Source organism: Brienomyrus brachyistius, unplaced genomic scaffold, assembly GCF_023856365.1.
Source record: "Brienomyrus brachyistius isolate T26 unplaced genomic scaffold, BBRACH_0.4 scaffold62, whole genome shotgun sequence".
Taxonomy (NCBI): Eukaryota; Metazoa; Chordata; class Actinopteri; order Osteoglossiformes; family Mormyridae; genus Brienomyrus; species Brienomyrus brachyistius.
The window spans coordinates 758,822-765,137 of NW_026042337.1; positions in this window are offsets into that span (position 1 = coordinate 758,822).

The window sequence follows — 6,316 nt, forward strand, 5'->3', positions numbered from 1 at the left end:
TCCTTGTGAGTTAGGTGTGTGTGTGTGTGGTTGGCTTCCTTGTGAGTTAGGTGTGTGTGTGTGTGGTTGGCTTCCTTGTGAGTTAGGTGTGTGTGTGTGGTTGGCTTCCTTGTGAGTTAGGTGTGTGTGTGTGGTTGGCTTCCTTGTGAGTTAGGTGTGTGTGTATGTGTGTGGTTGGCTTCCTTGTGAGTTAGGTGTGTGTGTATGTGTGTGGTTGGCTTCCTTGTGAGTTAGGTGTGTGTGTATGTGTGTGGTTGGTTTCCTTGTGAGTTAGGTGTGTGTGTATGTGTGTGGTTGGTTTCCTTGTGAGTTAGGTGTGTGTGTATGTGTGTGGTTGGCTTCCTTGTGAGTTAGGTGTGTGTGTGTGGTTGGCTTCCTTGTGAGTTAGGTGTGTGTGTATGTGTGTGGTTGGCTTCCTTGTGAGTTAGGTGTGTGTGTATGTGTGTGGTTGGCTTCCTTGTGAGTTAGGTGTGTGTGTATGTGTGTGGTTGGCTTCCTTGTGAGTTAGGTGTGTGTGTATGTGTGTGGTTGGCTTCCTTGTGAGTTAGGTGTGTGTGTGTGTGGTTGGCTTCCTTGTGAGTTAGGTGTGTGTGTATGTGTGTGGTTGGCTTCCTTGTGAGTTAGGTAGGTGTGTATGTGTGTGGTTGGCTTCCTTGTGAGTTAGATGTGTGTGTGAGGTTGGCTTCCTTGTGAGTGAGGTGTGTGTGTGAGGTTGGCTTCCTTATGAGTTAGGTGTGTGTGTGTGTGTGTGTGTGTGTGTGGTTGGCTTCCTTGTGAGTGAGGTGTGTGTGTGTGGTTGGCTTCCTTGTGAGTGAGGTGTGTGTGTGTGTGAGGTTGGCTTCCTTGTGAGTTAGGTGTGTGTGTGTGTGTGTGGTTGGCTTCCTTGTGAGTGAGGTGTGTGTGTGTGAGGTTGGCTTCCTTGTGAGTGAGGTGTGTGTGTGTGGTTGGCTTCCTTGTGAGTTAGGTGTGTGTGTGTGGTTGGCTTCCTTGTGAGTTAGCTGTGTGTGTATGTGTGTGGTTGGCTTCATTGTGAGTTAGGTAGGTGTGTGTGTGGTTGGCTTCCTTGTGAGTTAGGTGTGTGTGTGTATGTGTGTGGTTGGCTTCCTTGTGAGTTAGATGTGTGTGTGAGTGTGTGTGTGGTTGGCTTCCTTGTGAGTTAGGTGTGTGTGTGTGTGTGTGTGGTTGGCTTCCTTGTGAGTTAGGTGTGTGTGTGTGTGTGTCTGGTTGGCTTCCTTGTGAGTTAGGTGTGTGTGTGTGTGTGTCTGGTTGGCTTCCTTGTGAGTTAGGTGTGTGTGTGTGTGTCTGGTTGGCTTCCTTGTGAGTTAGGTGTGTGTGTGTGTGTGTGTGTGTGTGGGTGTCTGGTTGGCTTCCTTGTGAGTTAGGTGTGTGTGTGTGTGTGTGTGTGTGTCTGGTTGGCTTCCTTGTGAGTTAGGTGTGTGTGTGTGTGTGTGTGGGTGTCTGGTTGGCTTCCTTGTGAGTTAGGTGTGTGTGTGTGTGTGTGGGTGTCTGGTTGGCTTCCTTGTGAGTTAGGTGTGTGTGTGTGTGTGTGGTTGGCTTCCTTGTGAGTTAGGTGTGTGTGTGTGTGTGTGGTTGGCTTGCTTGTGAGTTAGGTGTGTGTGTATGTGTGTGGTTGGCTTCCTTGTGAGTTAGGTGTGTGTGTATGTGTGTGGTTGGTTTCCTTGTGAGTTAGGTGTGTGTGTATGTGTGTGGTTGGCTTCCTTGTGAGTTAGGTGTGTGTGTGTGGTTGGCTTCCTTGTGAGTTAGGTGTGTGTGTATGTGTGTGGTTGGCTTCCTTGTGAGTTAGGTGTGTGTGTGTGGTTGGCTTCCTTGTGAGTTAGGTGTGTGTGTGTGTGTGTGTGGGTGTCTGGTTGGCTTCCTTGTGAGTTAGGTGTGTGTGTGTGTGTGTGTGTGGTTGGCTTCCTTGTGAGTGAGGTGTGTGTGTGTGGTTGGCTTCCTTGTGAGTGAGGTGTGTGTGTATGTGTGTGGTTGGCTTCCTTGTGAGTTAGGTGTGTGTGTATGTGTGTGGTTGGTTTCCTTGTGAGTTAGGTGTGTGTGTATGTGTGTGGTTGGCTTCCTTGTGAGTTAGGTGTGTGTGTGTGGTTGGCTTCCTTGTGAGTTAGGTGTGTGTGTATGTGTGTGGTTGGCTTCCTTGTGAGTTAGGTGTGTGTGTGTGGTTGGCTTCCTTGTGAGTTAGGTGTGTGTGTATGTGTGTGGTTGGCTTCCTTGTGAGTTAGGTGTGTGTGTATGTGTGTGGTTGGCTTCCTTGTGAGTTAGGTAGGTGTGTATGTGTGTGGTTGGCTTCCTTGTGAGTTAGATGTGTGTGTGAGGTTGGCTTCCTTGTGAGTGAGGTGTGTGTGTGAGGTTGGCTTCCTTATGAGTTAGGTGTGTGTGTGTGTGTGGTTGGCTTCCTTGTGAGTGAGGTGTGTGTGTGTGGTTGGCTTCCTTGTGAGTGAGGTGTGTGTGTGTGTGAGGTTGGCTTCCTTGTGAGTTAGGTGTGTGTGTGTGTGTGTGGTTGGCTTCCTTGTGAGTGAGGTGTGTGTGTGTGAGGTTGGCTTCCTTGTGAGTGAGGTGTGTGTGTGTGGTTGGCTTCCTTGTGAGTTAGGTGTGTGTGTGTGGTTGGCTTCCTTGTGAGTTAGCTGTGTGTGTATGTGTGTGGTTGGCTTCATTGTGAGTTAGGTAGGTGTGTGTGTGTGTGGTTGGCTTCCTTGTGAGTTAGGTGTGTGTGTGTATGTGTGTGGTTGGCTTCCTTGTGAGTTAGATGTGTGTGTGTGTGTGTGTGTGGTTGGCTTCCTTGTGAGTTAGGTGTGTGTGTGTGTGTGTGAGGTTGGCTTCCTTGTGAGTGAGGTGTGTGTGTGTGTGTGTGTGTCTGGTTGGCTTCCTTGTGAGTTAGGTGTGTGTGTGTGTGTCTGGTTGGCTTCCTTGTGAGTTAGGTGTGTGTGTGGGTGTCTGGTTGGCTTCCTTGTGAGTTAGGTGTGTGTGTGTGTGTGTGTGTGTGTCTGGTTGGCTTCTTTGTGAGTTAGGTGTGTGTGGGTGTCTGGTTGGCTTCCTTGTGAGTTAGGTGTGTGTGTGTGTGTGTGTGGGTGTCTGGTTGGCTTCCTTGTGAGTTAGGTGTGTGTGTGTGTGTGTGGTTGGCTTCCTTGTGAGTTAGGTGTGTGTGTGTGTGTGTGTGGTTGGCTTGCTTGTGAGTTAGGTGTGTGTGTGTGGTTGGCTTGCTTGTGAGTTAGGTGTGTGTGTGTGTGTGTGTGGTTGGCTTCCTTGTGAGTTAGGTGTGTGTATGTGTGTGGTTGGCTTCCTTGTGAGTTAGATGTGTGTGTGAGTGTGTGTGTGGTTGGCTTCCTTGTGAGTTAGGTGTGTGTGTGTGTGGTTGGCTTCCTTGTGAGTTAGGTGTTTGTGTATGTGTGTGGTTGGCTTCCTTGTGAATTAGGTGTGTGTGTATGTGTGTGGTCGGCTCCCTTGTGAGTTAGATGTGTGTGTGTGTATGTGTGTGGTTGGCTTCCTTGTGAATTAGGTGTGTGTGTATGTGTGTGGTTGGCTTCCTTGTGAGTTAGGTGTATGTGTGTGTGTGGTTGGCTTCCTTGTGAGTGTGGTGTGTGTGTGTGTGGTTGGCTTCCTTGTGAGTTAGATGTGTGTGTGAGGTTGGCTTCCTTGTGAGTGAGGTGTGTGTGTGTGTGGTTGGCTTCCTTGTGAGTTAGGTGTGTGTGTGTGTGTGAGGTTGGCTTCCTTGTGAGTGAGGTGTGTGTGTGTGGTTGGCTTCCTTGTGAGTTAGGTGTGTGTGTGTGGTTGGCTTCCTTGTGAGTTAGGTGTGAGTGTGAGTGTGGTTGGCTTCCTTGTGAGTTAGGTGTGTGTGTGTGTGGTTGGCTTCCTTGTGAGTTAGGTGTGTGTGTGAGTGTGTGTGTGGTTGGCTTCCTTGTGAGTTAGGTGTGTGTGTGTGGTTGGCTTCCTTGTGAGTTAGGTGTGTGTGTGTGGTTGGCTTCCTTGTGAGTTAGCTGTGTGTGTGAGTTTGGCTTTCTCGTGAGTTAGGTGTGTGTGTGCACAGCAGCCATGCATCCGTGGGAGAAAGGGGGCTTCTAAGCCCACGTTAAGTGGGATTATCATGCCCTGCTGATTACCAAATTGTTTAACTTGCTTCCCATTGGTTATTTTGCTGGTTCCCATAGTGTCAGTGTGGAATAACCCTAATCCTAACCCCACCCACGGTTTGTTTTTTGAAGCGCTGTCGCCCACTTTGTGTGTGTGTGCGTGAAGCTACGTCAGAGCCTGCGTCAAACGTGTGGTCTCGTCGGTGCCGGCCATTCTCGTGTCGCCTTACCTAGGCCGCTGTGATGCTGTGATAGGCGGCTTGCTGCTGTTGCCCACGGTGACCATAGGCCAGGAGGGGGGGGTAATGGGGAAGTGGAATCACTACCTCAAATATTTACATTATCCTTAATGAACACAAAGGTCAACCCTAAAAAAAACAAGTGACTCGACTGCTTACAGGGAATAGGTGGAGGTGAAGCAGGACGCTTTCGAAACCCCCCAGCTTGGGGAGGCTGTGGCAGAACCCCTGGCCAGCTGTGCCTGTTTGGATAAGGCCTCCAAGCCGACTCTCGTGTGAACGGTGCTGCTCTGCCGTTCACAGAGGTCGCCAGACGAATCCGTAGCCACTGCCCCCCCGCATGACTGCATCTTTTCAAATGCCTTACACCCCCCCCCCTCCCCCAGCCAGGCATTCAGGCTTGTCATTGCCCCTGGTGGCCTATACGTTTTGCACCACTGGGTGGCGCATGTGAGCCCTTTTATCTGACCCATTACTGTTGTGAGTTTAGCATGCAGTTGCACTTAACAATGGTGAGCAAAGCTAATTAAATAGTCCATAATTTGTGGAAAAGATCTGTATGTGTCATATGTATTGACTGGCCTGCCCCCATGCTAACTCCTAGCTAAAGGTTGTTGACTGGGATTTGCAATCCAGAAATGCGGAATGTTTTAGGATTCACACCCCGAGCCTGGACTTGGGGCGAGCTTGGCCACCCCCGTATATGTGGACTTCTGGGGCTGGTCTGTTCTGATATTTAGGGTTCAGTGTGACAAGAAAAGTGATGAATGAGTGTGACTTACGGGGAATGAATCGGCCAGGCTTTCTGTGTGTGCACTGTAGTGATTTTGCAGGATATTCTGAAGTACATTGTCATGGCAACCTTCCTTGGCTAGCTGGGTAAATGGCAAGATAACTTTGCACTGGAATGTGCTGAGATCATCAGACTTTCCATAATGGGACAATATAAGAAGTGCTATTATTTCCTGTTTGTGTATCATAGAGAAACACAGTTTTGCCAAAAGAGGGACAAAGACAGTAAAGCTAGATTGTGTAGCAGAACGTAATGCACTAAATTCTGATTGCAAAGCTATTTGGGGAGCAAATGATAATTGGTGATCAGTGCCGTTAAACTGCATCCGGCCCTGAGAGCGTTCCTCCAACTTGCAGGGAATTTTTGAGGGTTGGTGGTGGGATCCAGCCACCGTAAAACAACTCAAAACTGCTCAATTAAAACAAGCTGGATACTCTTCTCTCCGCGGGAGTAGCTCTGCTGCAGCCACCCACAGGAAGGCTGCACGCACCATGAAGGGGATGGGGGAAAGCCTTCGAGGGCCCCATCCTCGGACAAGTCGAAAATGTTGGAGAGCTAATAGGGTCAGGCCTGTTGGGGGTCGGGGCTGGTGTGGTGCTCAGGTGTCGCCTGCCGCATGGTGGCACTCGGGTCCCAGTTTGAGGCGACCCATCTGGGTAGGCACCTGGAACGCCTTGTCTCCCCGGTAAGATGACCATCTTCCTCTGCTGTTGGGGAGCTTCCTAAACTCCGCGTCTCGGTGGCAGCACTCTCTGAGGTACGCAGACCGGGGAGTGGCCAGATATCCTTAGGTGGGTGCACCTACTTTTGGTCCGGTCGGCCTGACAGCCGCCATACTCGGGGAGTAGCTGTTGCTGTTGGAGACTGGGGTGAGAGTGGCTGCAGGTAGCTGGATCCTAGTTCCAACGCCCTGAGCCGCATCATTCGACTTGGTCCTCCAATACTGGTGGTGCCATGAAGGAGATCAATCACATCCTCATGGGCAGACGCTGGAGGCTCCTGCAGAGCTGCAGGTCACTTCAGCTAATTTATGCTGCAACACTCCACCTTACCATCTCGGCAAAGACGGATGGTGTCAGGTGGATTGTTCTGCAATCCTTAGAAATCCAATCAGAGTTTTGTTTTTAAATGTAAAATGCCATATGGATACTGACACAAGTGCGCTTCCCAGGCTTTGAAGTACAGATCCTATCCCGCCACCTGTT